The sequence below is a fragment of the Prosopis cineraria genome, unplaced genomic scaffold (genome assembly GCF_029017545.1).
Source record: "Prosopis cineraria cultivar Desert tree isolate PC_DT_omini unplaced genomic scaffold, ASM2901754v1 PC12, whole genome shotgun sequence".
Classification (NCBI taxonomy): Eukaryota; Viridiplantae; Streptophyta; class Magnoliopsida; order Fabales; family Fabaceae; genus Prosopis; species Prosopis cineraria.
Window position 1 is genome coordinate 5,821,365 of NW_026555343.1, and position 16,295 is coordinate 5,837,659.

The following is a 16,295-nucleotide window of genomic DNA, read 5'->3' on the forward strand; positions in this document are numbered from 1 at the left end:
CTTCATAAATGATGAATTTTATTTAAAATTAGAGAAAGATATCAATAAAAATATAAATGAAGATACATTTAAGCTAAATAAAAAATAAAGTTTTAATAGAAATGCAAAGATTAAAAGACGTGGTTATGTTTAACAAAACATTAAAATGAAAGAAAAGAATCAACAAAAAGCAGGAACAAAAAAAGAGAGAGAATGTCATAAGTTATATATGTTTCTGTGCATGGCAGTTTCATCAAGTCGCACAGCAAAAATATATTTTTTTAAAGAAAATAAAATATGACTTAGATTTAAAAATTGAGAAAGAGATCAACTTCTTCAAGACATATTTAAGCTAAAAAAAAAATAAGTATAGGCAAAAAATAAAGATACATAATGGGAAATGCAAAGATTGAAAAGATGCGCTTTTATTTAAAAAAGACTCTAAAATGTAAGAAAAATCAAAAGGAAAAACAAGATCAGAAAGAGAAAGAAAGTAATTAGTTATATATGATTTGCGTGCTGTGTGCATGCATATTTCCTCAACTCCCATATAAATAATATTTATTTTTGAATAAAATACTTGATAATACCATGATGAATTTTATTTAAAAATTGTAAGAGCTATCAATAAAATAGAAACCAATCTTGAAGAAATATTTAAGCTAAATTAAAAATTAAGTTTACTCAAAAAATATAGATAAATAATAAAAAAATGTTCTTATATTTTGAGGAAAAAAAACTTTAAAACCAACGAAAACAATCAAGCAAATGATTGAGGGAAAAAAATAGAAAGAATACGATGATAAAAATTATGTCTTCAAAAAGTTCTTAATGCTTTATATAGATGGTGTTTGTGCACGCTGGCTTCATCAAATCCAAGATCAAAAATTTATTTTGTTTTAAAGAAAATAATAGATTGCTTTCATAAGAAGCTTGAGAAAGGAATCAAGAAAAATATAAAGTGTTAAGCACTTTTAGAAGACATATTTAATCTAAATAAAAAAAGCATGTTTAAACAAAAAAAAATAAATAAATAATAAGAAGAGCAAACATCAAAAGATGTTCTTATATTTGAAAGACCTTTAAAATGTAAAAACATCAACAAAAAACACGAGAAGAGAGAGAGAGAGAGAGAGAATGCAATGAGTTATAAATTATATGTGTGCATGGTGGTTTTCTCAAATCTCATTGAAAATATAGTTTTCTAAAAGAAAATAGAAGTTTACTTTAATGTAAAACCTGATAAATTTATCAAGAAAAAATAAATCATAAAGAACTTTTTGAAGACAAAAAATAGGAAGTGAAAATATTAAAAACACGTGCTTATAATTCACAAAAAAATAAAATGCTATAAGTTGGTGCAAAGAAGTTCGTGGAACAAAATATGTAGATAAAAAAAGGTGCAAAGATTAGAATGGCGCACCTATATTTTAAAAAAATTAATAAAAAGCAAGAGGAAAAAGAGAAAAAGAATAAAACGAGTTACATATGGTGTGTGCACGTTGGTTTCATCAAGTTTAACATCAGAAATATATATTTTGTTTTTACGAAAATAAAAGATGATTTTATATAGAAAACGAAGAAAGATTCCAAGAAAAAATAAAGCAATGAGAACTTTTTGAAAACAAATAATAGGAAATATAAAGATTAAAAATATGTGCTTATAACTAAAAGAGCTTTAAAATGTTAAAAAAAAAAACAAAGAACAAAGAACACAATGAGTTATACATGTCATGTATGCATGGTGATTTCATCAAAAATATAATGTTTTAAAGAAAATAAAAGATGACATTTATTTCAAAAAGATAAATATAAGAAATTAAGCAATTTTTGAACACTAAAAATAGGAGGATGTACTCATAGAGAAAGATACAAATAAAAATGTTAAGCGCATTTTTTGAAGACAAATAATAGGAAGTGGAAAGATTAAAAAAATGTGCTTATAATTCCAAAAAGCGATAAAATATAAGAAGGTGCTGGAACAAAATATGTAGATTAAAAAAAACATGAAGATGCAATGATTAAAAAGGTGCATTCATATTTTTAAAAAAAATTGAAAATGAAAGAAAAATTAATAAAAAGCATAAGGAAAAACAGAAAAAGAATGAAATAAGTCATATATGATGTGTGCATGGTGGTTTTATCAAGTCTAGCATCAAAAATATATTTTTTTAAAGAAAATAAAAGGAATAAAGATATCAAGAAAAAACAAAGCAATAAGAAAACTTTGAAAATAAATAATAAGTCAACAAAGAAAAAAGAATGCAATGGGTTATATCTGCTATGTGTGAATGGTGGTTTCATCCAAACTATATTATTTTAAAGAAAATAAAAGATGAATTAAAAAAAAACAAAAAGATATCAAGATAAATATAAATAACTAAACACTTTTTGAAGACAAAAAATGGAAGCTGTGCTTCTTGAGAAAGATACAAATAAAAATGTTAAGCAACAAGCACTTTTGCAAACAAATAATTGGAAGTGCAAAGATTAAAAAGATGTGCTTATAATTCAAGCACTTTAAGAAGACATACTTAATCTAAATAAAAAAAACCTGTTTAAACCAAAAAATATAGATACAAAATAGGAAGTGCAAACGTTAAAAAGGTGTCCTTATGTTAAAAAATGCTTTGAATTATGAAAAAAATATTAAAAACAAACATGAGGAAAAAAATAAAAAAAATGTAATGATTTATCATTGGTGTTTGAGCATGGAGGTTTTCATCAAACCTCTCATCGTAAATGTTTTTAAATTTTAAAAGAAAATAAAAACTAACTTTTATGTAAAAACTGAGAAAGATATCAAAGAAAAATAAAGCATTAAATATTTTTTGAAGACAAATAATAGGAAGTGTAAAGATAAAAAAGATGTCCTTATAATTCAAAAAAGCTTTAAAATATAAGAAGATGCAAAGAAGGCACTTAAACCCAAAAAAAAAAAAAATTGTAAACAAATAAAACAAGGTGTCTACATTTAATAGAAGTTTAAAATGTAAGAATAAAAATAATAAAAAGCACAAGGAAAAATGATAAAGAATGCAATGGTGTTTTCAAAATTATTAAAGCTTATATATGGTGTGTGCATGGTAGTTTCATCAAATCTCACATCAGAAATATATTTTTTTTGAAGAAAATAAATGTTGACTTTTATATAAAATGGAGAAAGATATTTAGAAAAATTAAGGCAGTAAACACTTTTTGAAAACAAATCATAGAAAGTGCAAAGATTACAAATATGTGCTTATAATTAAAAAAATCTTTAAAATGAAAGAAAAATCAACAAAAAAATAAAGAATGCAATGGGTTAAATATGCTATGTGTGCATGGCAGTTTCATCGAAACTATATATTATTTTAAAGAAAATACTTTTCTTAAAAAACTGAGAAAGATATCAAAATAAATATAAATAATTAATCACTTTTTGAAGACACAAAAGGAAGTGCAAAGATTTAAAAGATGTACTTATAATTAGGCACTTTTAGAAGACATATTTAATCCAAATAAAAAAAACCTGTTTAAAAAAAAAAAAAGTTATTGATACAAAAGAGGAAGTGCAGACATTAAAAACAATTTCTTATATTTAAAAATGCTTTAAAATATAAAAAATAAACAAAAAACATGAGGAAAAAAAAGAAAAACATGTAATGAGTTATAAATGGTAGTTTCATCAAGCCTCACATTGTAAATATATTTTTTGAAGAAAATAAAAGTTGACTTTTATGTAAAAACGGAGAAAGAAATCAAGAAAAAATAAAGTAATAAACACTTTTTGAAAACAAATAACAGGAAGTGAAAATATTAAAAAAATATGCTTATAATTAAAAGAGCTTTAAAATGGAAAAAAATTAAACAAAAAAGAAAAAATGCAATGAATTATATATTCTATGCATGCATATTGGTTTCATCCAAAATATGTTATTTTAAAGAAAATAAAAGAAGACTTCTATTTAAAAACAGAAAAAGATATCAAGATAAATATAAATAATTAAGCAATTTTTGAAGACCAAAAATAGAAAGATGTGCTCATGGAGAAAGATACAAATAAAAATGTTAAGCAATAGGCACTTTTTGAAGACGAATAATAGGATGTGCAAAAATTAAAAAAATGTGTTTACAATTCAAAAACACTTTAAAAATATGAGGAGTAAAGAGGTAAATGAATAAAAGAAAGTGCAAAGATTAAAAAAGTTCGCTAATATTTAAAATGTAAGAAAAATAATAATAAAAAGAATGAGGGGAAAAAAAGTAAAAATGCAATGAGTTATGCATGTTGTATGCATGGTGGTTTCATAAAGCCAACATTGAAAATATACTTTTTTAAAAATAAAAAGTTGACTTTTATGTAAAAATGGAGAAAGATATCAAGAAACAATAAAGTTATAAGAACCTTTTCAAAAAAACTAAAAGGAAATACAAAGATTCAAAATACGTGCTTAAAATTAAAAGAACTTTAAAATTAAAAAAAAAAAAGGAAGGCAATAAGTTAAACATGTATGCGTGGATGGTGGTTTCATCCAAAATATATTATTTTAAAGAAAATAAAAGATGACTTCTATTTAAAAAGTACGAAAGATCTCAAGATAAATATAAATAATTAACCAATTTTTGAAGACCAAAAATAGGCAGATGTGCTTATAAAGATACAAATAAAAATGTCAAGCAATAGCTATTTTTTGAAGACAAATACTAGGAAGTGCAAAGATTAAAACGATGTGTTTATAATTCAAAAATGCTTACAAATATAAAGTGAAAAGAAGTTGCTTCAACCAAAAAGGTAAATGAATGAAAGAATGTGCTAAGATTAAAAAGGTGCTCATATATTTAAAAAATGTTTTAAAATGTCAGAAAATAATTAATAAAAAAACACAAGGAACCAGCAAAAAAAAAAATAAGCACTTTCTTGAAGAAATATTTAAGCTAGATAAAAAAACTAACAACAACAACAACAACAACAAGCCTTTATCCCACTAGGTGGGGTCGGCTACATGGATTGCAAGACGCCATTGTGCTCTATCATTTATTAAGCTTTTAGAAATATTATTAATTAAGAGATCACGTTCAACAACTTCCAAGAGTGTTCTCTTAGGCCTTCCTCTACCTCTCTTAATCGGACTCAAAGTTATATGTTCCACTCTTCTCACTGGTGCCTCCCTTGGTCTTCTTTGTACATGCCCAAACCATCTCAACCGATTTTCTACCATTTTTTCCTCAATAGGTGCCACCCTCACTTTTTCACGTATGTGCTCATTTCGAATTTTATCTTTACGTGTATGTCCGCACATCCATCGTAACATTCTCATCTCTGCTACTCCAACTTTATGCTCTTGCTGTCCCGTTAAAGCCAGCATTCACTACTATATAACATTGCCGGTCTGATAGCAGTACGATAAAACTTTCCTTTAAGTTTATTAGGCACCCTACGGTCACAAATAACTCCTTTAGCTTTTCTCCAATTAAACCACCCAGCTTGAATTCTATGTGAAATATCTCCACTGATTTCGCCATCATTTTGAATAATGGCTCCCAAATATCTAAACTTTTCCACTTGAGGTATAATTTGATCTCCCAATTTCACTTCGAAATTATTTTCGAATAGTCCTTTACCAAATTTACAATATAAATATTCCGTCTTACTTCTACTCAGACGAAAACCTTTCGACTCCAATGTCCTCCTCCATAACTCAAGTTTGCAATTAACCTCTTCTCTTGTCTCTGCTATAAGAACTATATCATCCGCAAAGAGCATACATTTCGGGATTTCCTCTTGAATATGTTCCGTCAAAACATTTAAAATCAAGTTGAACAAATAAGGACTCAGAGATGATCCCTGATGTAGTCCAATCTTTATAGGAAAATCCTTTGTTTGACCACTAGGCGTTCTTATACTAGTTTTTACCCCCTCATACATATCTTGTATGGCTTTAATATAAGCAATCCGTACTCCCTTTTTTTCCAACGCTTTCCAAAGCACTTCTCTTGGTATACGGTCATAAGCTTTTTCCAAATCAATAAAAACCATGTGTAGATCTTTATCTTTACAACGATACTTTTCCATTAATCCCCTTAGTAGATAAATCGCCTCTGTAGTTGATCTACCTGGCATAAAACCAAATTGATTCTCAGAAATACTTGTCTCCAATCTCAACCTGTGCTCAATTACTTTCTCCCACAATTTCATTGTGTGGCTCATGAGTTTAATCCCTCTATAGTTAGTACAATTCTGAATATCTCCTTTATTTTTATAAATAGGAATTAATGTACTTCTCCTCCACTCATCAGGCATTTTCTTGGACCGTAAAATCACATTAAATAACTTAGTTAACCATCTCACCCCTTCTTCACCTAAACATTTCCACGCTTCGATAGAATACAATCAGGTCCGTTAGCTCTACCATTTGCCATTTTCTTAAGAGCTTCCTTTACCTCCTTATCACGTATTTTCGATAGAATGACAGATAAAAAAACTAAAGTTTTACATAAAAATATAGGTAAAGAATAAAATGAAGTTCTTATATTTTGGAAGAAAACTTTCAAACGAATGAAAAACAATCAAGCAAAAAGACGATCTTATATTTAAAAATTCTTTCAAATGCAAAATAATCAACAAAAAGCAAGAGGACAAAAAGAAAAAAAAAGTGCATCAAGTTATAAATGGTGTTTGTGCAAACTGGTTTCATCAAGTTTCTCCTCGAAAAAATATTTTTTTCAAGAAAATAAAAGCCGACTTTTGTGTAAAAACAGAGAAAGATATCAAGAAAAAAATAAAACATCAAATACTTTTGAAGACAAATAATAGGAAGTGCAAAGATTTAAAAAAATGTGCTTATAATCCAAAAAGATTTAAAATATAAAGAGGTGCAAAGAAGATGCTTGAACAAAAGATGTAGAAAAATAAAAGGTGGTGAATAAATTAAAATGTGCACTTACATTTAAAAACAGTTTTTGAAATATAAGAAAATAACTATTAAAAAATGCAATGAGATATATATGGTGTGTCACTGGTGGTTTTTTTAAGTCTCACATCGAAATTGTTGTTTCAAGAAAATAAAACTTGATTATCATGTAAAAATGAAGAGATACAAAAAAAAAAAAACCAATAGGGACTCTCTGAAAATAAAAAAAAATAACATAAAGTGCAAAGAATAAAAAAATCTCGTTATGATTAAAAGAGCTTTAAAATGAAAAAAAATAAAAAAAATATGCAATGAGTTATATATATGCTATGTGTGCATGGTACTTTCATCCAAAATGTAATATTTTTTCAACAAAATAAAAGCTGACTTTTGTGTAAAAACAGAGAAAGATATCAAGAAAAAAAAAATAAAACATCAAATACTTTTTGAAGACAAATAATAGGAAGTGCAAAGATTTAAAAAATGTGCTTATAATCCAAAAAGATTTAAAATATAAAGAGGTGCAAAGAAGATGCTTGAACAAAAGATGAAGAAAAATAAAAGGTGGTGAATAAATTAAAAATGTGCACTTACATTAAGAAAAAGTTTTGAAATATAAGAAAATAATTACTAAAAAATGCAAAGAGTTATATATGGTGTGTGACTGGTGGTTTTATTAAGTCCACATCGAAGTTGTTTTTCCAAGAAAATAAAAGTTGACTATTATGAAAAAATGAAGATACAAAAAAAAAAAACAAAGCAATAGGGACTTTTTGAAAATAAATAATATAACATAAACTGCAAAGATTAAAAAAATCTGTGTATAATTAAAAGACCTTTAAAATGAAAAAAACAATCAAAAAAAAATTATGCAACGAGTTATATATATGCCATGTGTGCATGGTACTTTCATCCAAATATAATATTTTTTCAAGAAAACAAAAGCTGACTTTTGTGTAAACACAGAGAAAGATATCTAGAAAAAAAATAAAACATCAAATACTTTTTGAAGGCAAATAATCGGAAGTGCAAAGATTTAAAAAATGTGCTTATAATCCAAAAAAGATTTAAAATATAAAGAGGTGCAAAGAAGATGCTTGAACAAAAGATGTAGAAAAATAAAAGGTGGTGAATAAATTAAAAATGTGCACTTACATTTAAAAACAGTTTTAAAATATAAGAAAATAACTACTAAAAAATGCAATGAGATATATATGGTGTGTGACTGGTGGTTATATTAAGTCTCACATCGAATTGTTTTTTCAAGAAAATAAAAGCTGACTATTATGAAAAAATGAAGATACAAAAAAAAAAAAAACAAAGCAATAGGGACTTTTTGAAAATAAATAATATAACATAAACTGCAAAGATTAAAAAAAATCTGGTTATAATTAAAAGAGCTTTAAAATAAAAAAAAATTATGCAATGAGTTATATATATGCTATGTGTGCATGGTACTTTCATCCAAAATATAATATTTTAAAGAAAATAAATGACTTTTATTTAAAAACTAAAAAAGATACCAAGATAAATATAAATAATTAAGCACTTTTTTAGGGAAAAAAACAAGAAAGTGTGCTTATAGATAAATATACAAATAAAAATGTTAACCAATAAGCACTTATTAAAACAAATAATAGAAAGTGCAAAACTAAATAAATGAGCTCATAATTCAAAAAAGCTTTAAAATATAAGGTGCAAAGAGGATGCTTAAACCAAAAAATGTAAATAAACAACAGAAGGTGCAAAGATTAAAAAGGTGCACTTATGTTTAAAGAAAACAAATCAAAAGCACAAGGAATAAAAGAAAAAATGCAATGAGTTATATATAAATTGTGCACGGTGGTTTCATCTATTCTCATATCAAAAATATGTTTTTTGAAGAAAATAAAAGCTGACTTTTATGTCAAAATAGATAAAGATATTAAAAAAAAAAGCAATAAGCACTTTTTGAAAGCAATTAATAGGAAGTGAAAAGATTAAAAATATGTGCTTCTAATTAAAAGAGCTTTAAATGTTAAAAAAAAAAAACAACAAAAACGAAACCAGACAATGAGTTAAACATGCTTATGGGTGCATGGTACTTTCATTCAAATATATTATCATAAAGAAAATGCAAGATGACTTTTATTTAAAATTGAGAAAAGATATCAAGATAAAAATAATAATTAAGCACTTTCTGAAAACAAATATTAGGAAGAATGTGCTTATAGCAAATGATACAAATAAAAAATGTTAAACAGTACGCACATTTTGAGGACAAATAATAGCTTATAATTCAAAAAAGCTTTAAAATATAAGAAGGTACAAAGAAGGTGCTTCAATAAACAAGCTAAATAAATAAAAGAAGATGCAAAGACTAAAAAGGTGCACTTATATTTAAAAAAGTTTTAAAATGTAAAAAAAATTAATAAAAAAAGAAAAAGGAAAAAGAAACAAAGAACGCAATGAATTATATATGTTAAGTACACGGTGGTGGTTTTACAAAGCCTCACATCAAAAATAATTTTTTCAAAGAAAATTAAAGTTCACTTTATGTAAAACAGAGAAAGAAATCAAGAATAAATAAAGTAATAAAAATTTTTGATAACAAATAACAGGAAATACAAAAGATTAAAATATGTGCCTATAATTAAAAGAGCTTTAAAATGTAAAAGTAAAAAATCAATAAAAAAAAGAAAAAAATGCAACAAGTTATATATGCTAGGTGTGCCCGGTAGATTCATCCAAAATATATTGTTTTAAAGGAAAAAAATTTATTTAAAATCTGAGAAGTATATCAAGATAAATATAAATAATGAAACAATTTTTTGAAGACCAAAACAGGAAGATGCTTTAGAAAAAGACAAACAAAAATGTTAAGCAAGAGAGGCACTTTTTTAAAAACAAATAATAGAAAGTCCAAATATTAAGATGTGCTTGTAAAAGCTTTGAAATATAAGGTGAAAAGAAGGTGCTAAACAAAAAAAAAAAAGTAAATAAATAAAAGAATGTGCAAAGATTAGAAAGGTGCGGATGTATTTTAAAAAAAGTTTTAAAATGTAAGAAAATAATTAATAAAAACAAAAGGGGAGAGAGAGAGAGAGAGAGAGAGTGCAATGTAGGATGATTTCATCAAGTCTCACATTGAAAATATATTTTTTAAAAGAAAATAAAAGTTGAATTTTATGTAAAAACAGAGAATAATACCAAGGAGAAAGAAAAACAATAAGCACTTCTTGAAAACAAATAATAGAAAGTGCAAAGATTAAAAAAATGTGCTTATAATTACAAGAGCTTTAAAATGCAAAAATAAAAAAAAAATCAACAAAAAAGAAAAAAATGCAATGAGTTATATATACTACGTGTGCATGGTGGTTTCACGAAAATATATTATTTTTAAGTGACATTTATTTAAAAATCGAGAAAGGTAATAAGAAAAATATAAAGCGTTAAGCATTTTTTAAACACATATTTACGCTTAATAAAAAATCATTTTTAAACAAAAATAAAGATAAGTAATAGGAAGTACAAAGATGGAAAGGTATGCTTCTGTTTAAAAAAAAAAAGAAAACCTTTAAAATGAAAGAAAATCAACAAAAAGCATAAGGTAAAAAGGAAAGAGAATGCAATGAATTATACATGGGGTGTGTGTGTGCACAAGGTTAATCATCAAGTCCCACATCAAAAATATATTACTTCAAATAAAATGAAAGATGACTTTTATTTAAAATTGAGAAAAATATCAAGAAAAATATAAAGCATTAAACATTTCTTAAAGCCATATTTAAGCTACATAAAAAATCAAGTATAGGATAAAATAAAATTAAATAAGTGCAAAGATTTTAAAAAAAAGTACTTATATTTAAAAAATGCCTTAAAATGTAAGAAAAATCAACAAAAAAGTTCAAGGAAAAAGAGAAAGAATGCAATGAGTTCTATATGCTATGTGTACATGCATGTTTCCTCAAGTCCCACATAATTAAAATTTTTAAAGAAAATACTTTAAATGCTTGATAATATGATACACTTCTATGCTTGATAATATGATAATATGATACGTTTCTACATAAATGATGGATTTTATTTAAAAAGTGAGAAAAATATCAATAAAATATAACGCAACAAACAGTTTTTGAAGAAATATTTAAACTAAATAAAAAATTACACAAAAAATACAGATAAAGAATAAAATGAAGTTCTTATATTTGGGGGGGGAACTTTAAAACGAATGAAAAACAATCAAGCAAATGATTGAAGGAAAACCAAAAAATAAAAAGAAAGAATGCAATGAGTTATATATATATATATATATACACACACACACATATATATATATGATATGTGTGCCTAGCGCTCTCATGAGGTCCAAGATCAAAAAAATATTTTTAAAGAAAATAATAGATAGCTTTTATTTGAAGATTGAGAAAGGAATCAAGAAAAATATAAAACATTAAGCAATTTTGACGACATATTTAATCTAAATAAAAAAATCAAGTTTAAACAAAAAAATATAGATATATAATAAGTTTCAAAATATAAATCAACAAAAAACAAGAAAAAAGAAAAAGAATGCAATGAGTTATAAATGGTGCGCGTGTCGTGGTTTCGTCAAACCTCTCATCGAAAAAAATATTTTTAAGGAAAATAAAAGTTCACTTTTATGTAAAAATTGAGCAAGATATCAAGAAAAATAAAACATTAAGTTCTTTTTAAAAACAAATAATAGAAAGTACAAAAAAAATATAAAGAAAAATGAAAGATGAATTTCATTTAAAAACTGAGAAAGATATCAAGAAAAATATAAATAATTAAGCAAATTTTGAAGACAAAAAAAATAGGAAGATGTGGTTTTAGAGAAAGATATAAATAAAAATGTCAAGCAACAAGCACTTTTTGAAGACAAATAATAGAAAGAGCAAAGATTAAAAAAATGTGGCTATATTTCAAAAAACCTATAAAACATAAGCAGGTACAAGATGCTTAAATAAAAAATGCAAATCAATAAAAGAAGATGCAAAGATGAAAAGGTACCACTAATATTTTAAAAAATTAAAATATAAGAAAAAAAAATTAACCAAAAGCACAAGGGAAAAAAGAGTGAGAAAGAATGCAATGAGTTATATATGGGATGTGTGCCTGAGGGTTTCATAAAGTCTCACACCTAAAACATATTTTTAAAAAAAAATAAATTTGACTTTTATGTAAATTCGGAGAAAAATGTGCTTATAATTAAAAGAGCTTTAAAATGTTAAAAAAAATCAACAAAAAAGGAAGTAAGCAATGAGCTGTATATGCCATGTGTGCAGGGTGTTTTCATCCAAAATATATTATTTCAAAGAAAATAAAAGTCATCTTGACTTTTATCTAAAAATTGAGAAAGATATCAAGATAAATATAAATAATTAAGCAACTTTCAAAGAAAAATAGGAAGATGCGCTTTTAGAGAAAGATACCAAAAAAAAAATCTTAAGCAATAATCACTTTTTGAACACAAATAACAGGAAGTGCAAAGAATAATAAAAATGTGTTTATAATTTAAAAATTCTTTAAAATATAAGGTGCAAAGAAAGCGCTTAAGCAAAAAATGAAAATAAAAAAGGTGCAAAGATTAAAAAGCCACGCTTATATTTAAAAAAGTTTTAAAATGTAAGAAAATAATTAATAAAAAACACAAGGAAAAACTAACAAAGAATGCAATGAGTTATATATGGTGTGTGCATAATGGTTTCACTAAGTCTCGCATCGAAAATATATTCTTTTGAAAGAAAATAAAGTTGACTTTTATGTAAAAATAGAGAAAGATATCAAGAAAAATAAAGGAATAAGCGCTTTTTGAAAAAAAATAATAGAAAGTGCAAAGATTAAAATATGTGCTTATAACTAAAAGAACTTTAAAATGAAAAAAAAAAAGATATCAACAAAAAAGAAAGAATACAATTGAGTTATACATGCTATGTGTGCATGGTGGTTTTATCCAAAATATAATATTTTAAAGAAAATAAAAGATTATTTTTATTTAAAAATTGAGAAAGATATCAAGATAAATATAAATAATTAAGCACTTTTTGAAGACAACAAATAGGAAGATGTGCTTATAGAGCAAGATACAAATAAAAATGTTAAGAAATAAGCACTTTTAAAGACAAATAATAGGAACTGCAAAGATTAAATAGATGTGCTAGTAATTCAAAAAAGCTTTAAAATATAAAAAGGTGCAAAGATGCACTTAAACAAAAATGTCAATAAATAACAGAAGGTGAAAATTTTTCAAAAGGTGCGCTTATATTTAAAAAAAATAAAATTAAAGAAAAAAAATTAATCAAAAGCACAAGGGAAAAAAAAAAAGAGAAAGAATGCAATGAATTATGTGCGGTATGTTCATAGTGGTTTCATCAATTTTCACATTAAAAATATAATTTTCAAAAAATAAAAGTTGACTCTTATGTAAAAACGGAGAAAGATATCAAAAAAAGAAGCAAAAAGCACTTTTTGAAAACAAATACTAGAAAGTGCAAGGATTAAAAAAATGTGCTTATAATTAAAAGAGCTTTAAAATGTAAAAAAAATCAACAAGAAAGAAAGAATGCAATGAGTTATACATGCTATGGGTATATGGTGGTTTCATAAAAATATATTATTTTGAAGAAAATAAAAGATGACTTTTATTTGAAAATTGAGAAAGATATCGAGAAAAATATAAATCATTAAGAACTTTTTGAAGACATTTAAGCTAAATAAAAAAAATCAAGCGTAAAAAAAATATAGATAAATAATAAGAAGACCAACGATTAAAAAAATGTTCTTATACTTTGGGAAAGAAAAATGCAAGGAAAAAAAAATCAACAAAAAGCATGAGGAAAAAAAGAGAGAGAATTCAATGAGTTATATATGGTGTGAGGGAATGTGGTTTTCTCAAGTCCCGCATCAAAAATATATTTTTAAAAAGAAAATATTAAAAATATTTGATAATATGATACATGTTTTATGAATATAAGATTAACATTATTCAGAAATGATGACTTTTATTTAAAAATTGAGAAAGATCTCAAGAAACATAATATTCTCTGACTGAAATTCTTTGTTCTTAGATTGATAGAAGTGAACAACAACACAACATGATACAACCAATCATATGATGTATTGGTCCCGTAACACACAAGATGGATAGCTAACAGGTATTAAAGATATGACAAACGCATTCAGCAATCAACAAAGCAAACATCGTATTGAAACAATATATCATAAAACGTTAGAACAGTAGGAGCTTTCGAACACAAGAAATCACAAGTACTGTTGGAATTAACTCAATGCCTACCTAACGGCTATTAGTTATAATCTGATATTGACATTGACCAGAAAAATGAGTAAGTGAAGTTATGTCTATAATGTATGATAAATTTACCTGGCAATTAACAATATCAGATATGCGATGAAACTACTTTCTTCATCACAGAGGAGCCATCCTTTTGAAACAATCTATGGCATCATGTTAGAACACTAGGAGCTCTGGTACATGTACGCATCCACTAGTACATTATGTCATGTCAAGATAAACAATGAACGTAGTCACCCCAAGCTACATTCATCACCCAGACAGACTTTGGGAGAAGTTTACCAAAAGAAAAAGTAAATGTTCTGTTTCTGCATTGCATCACGGAGCATGAAATTTAGGAAACAATGCACCACAACCATCCAAGTTCAACATTGACACTTGGGTTTCAAATAGAGTGAGATCACAAAAGAAGAAAGATATTCAACAAGAACGAGTTGTATTCAAGTGGCAAACACACCAAAAAATTGACACAGGAATGGGATTCTCAGTAATTTTGCAAGGTTATTTTCCTCTCTTTCTTGGAGACCCATGGCGAGGAGGGGGAGGTTATGAAAAGCAACAATTTCCTTACGGCAAATTAATGATCAGATAATTCAATCAGCAAGTTTCAGAAAATTGTCTACCTCATTTCACATCCGACCAGAAACAATCAGATACGACCAATTAACAATTAAGTAGGCTATCTCCTCTGTAATTGTTGAGAAGTGCAAGCACATATAAAGCCTCCACCTTTGGGTTCTTTCAACTGAATGCCAATTAGAATCCTAATCCTTCGTATCATTTTAGTAATATGTAAAGTAATATGACTCGAAACTAGTGCCACGGATTTATAAGCATTTACGCTTGCAGTTCTATTTCTTAGCCACAAGCCAACAACATATCATGTTAAAAGAACACCTATCTAACACCTCCCAAGTCCTTCGTGTATATCTTATATTTTCTAGTATACTTTCCTCAAATCCATTGAATTAACGCGTCTAATTCTAAACTCCACCAAATCATTAACAAGGCGAAGCTCGAAGGGTAAAAATGTGCACTTAAACTTTAAAAGAAAAGGAGATCATCAGATATGTAAGAAATGATATATCAACTATGGGTATTGCAAGTGATAAACGAAAATTACCTGATACGAGTTGTGGCATCTTGACCATACTAGAGAAGCGACGCAATTTTTTGCCTCGATCTGCCAAACCATCACCATCTTTTTTGCTGCCGTTTGTTGATTTCACCAGTTCATGACCTAATTCCGTAATCAATCCAGAAACATAACTAAAATTTCTAGATTGAAGAAAATGGCATGAGGAAAAACTAATAATAGTAAGCGACAGTATACCTTCGAGCCCTTAAAGAATTTTGAGAAAGAAGTAGCAGTTGGAGGAGTTGAAGCCTCAACAGAAAAGAGAGATACAGAGCTTCGTCTATGACAGTCATGAGTGTGTCTGATTCCAAGAAACCCTTCTTCGACGCCGTTTGAGACTCTTCTTTGCGCTTCCCTTTCTTCCTTCAAGCTTCGACTGATCGATTCGAAACTGTCTTCACTTTCCAGTGTCCATTCTTCCTGTCTGCTACTCTTTGTGCGACTGCACATTGCCGCAATGCCGTCTTGATTTTTCACCACTCTGATCTTGATTTATAATCTCCCTAATCTTTATAACCGGAGCGAAGAAAGAAAGACCAACAGGCAAAGGCAAGAGATGGGATCTGTGGAGATTAGAAAATGAAGCCTGGATGAAGAACTGGGAACTGGAGAGGAGAAAGGAGTCTAGCAAGCGAGTCGGCAGTGAAAATAGAAGATGCGTATATCAGACGCTTTGGTAACAGAAATTCAAGAATTAATAAATTAATAAATTATTCATTAATTCTTTTGAAAAATATGGACGCAATTAATAATGGTTCTTCGCGTAGTGGTTTGGGGTATGATTAAATGTAACCGTGGAGGGTATTCAAAAGCTAGTCGGCAGTGAAAATAGAATATGCGTATATCAGACGCTTTGGTGACAAAAATTCAAGAATTAATAAATTAATAAATTATTCATTAATTCTTTTGAAAAATATGGACGCAATTAATAATGGTTCTTCGCGTAGTGGCTTGGGAGTATGATTAAATG

The 16,295-nt window shown here is 26.8% G+C and overlaps 1 long non-coding RNA gene across 2 annotated transcripts in view; it reads right to left on the reverse strand.

The window, feature by feature from the left end:
* The window catches only part of LOC129288850 (uncharacterized), a 36,095-nt gene extending 20,118 nt beyond the window's left edge, over positions 1–15,977 (reverse strand). The window contains exons 1-2 of one of the 2 annotated variants that reach the window (XR_008588082.1): positions 15,521–15,977; positions 15,311–15,427 (exon numbers count right to left, since the gene is read on the reverse strand). This is a non-coding gene — a long non-coding RNA (uncharacterized LOC129288850). The remainder of the gene's footprint in view (positions 1–15,310; positions 15,428–15,520) is intronic. The other variant, XR_008588081.1, reaches the window with a different exon arrangement.
* Between the last annotated feature and the right edge of the window lie 318 nt (positions 15,978–16,295).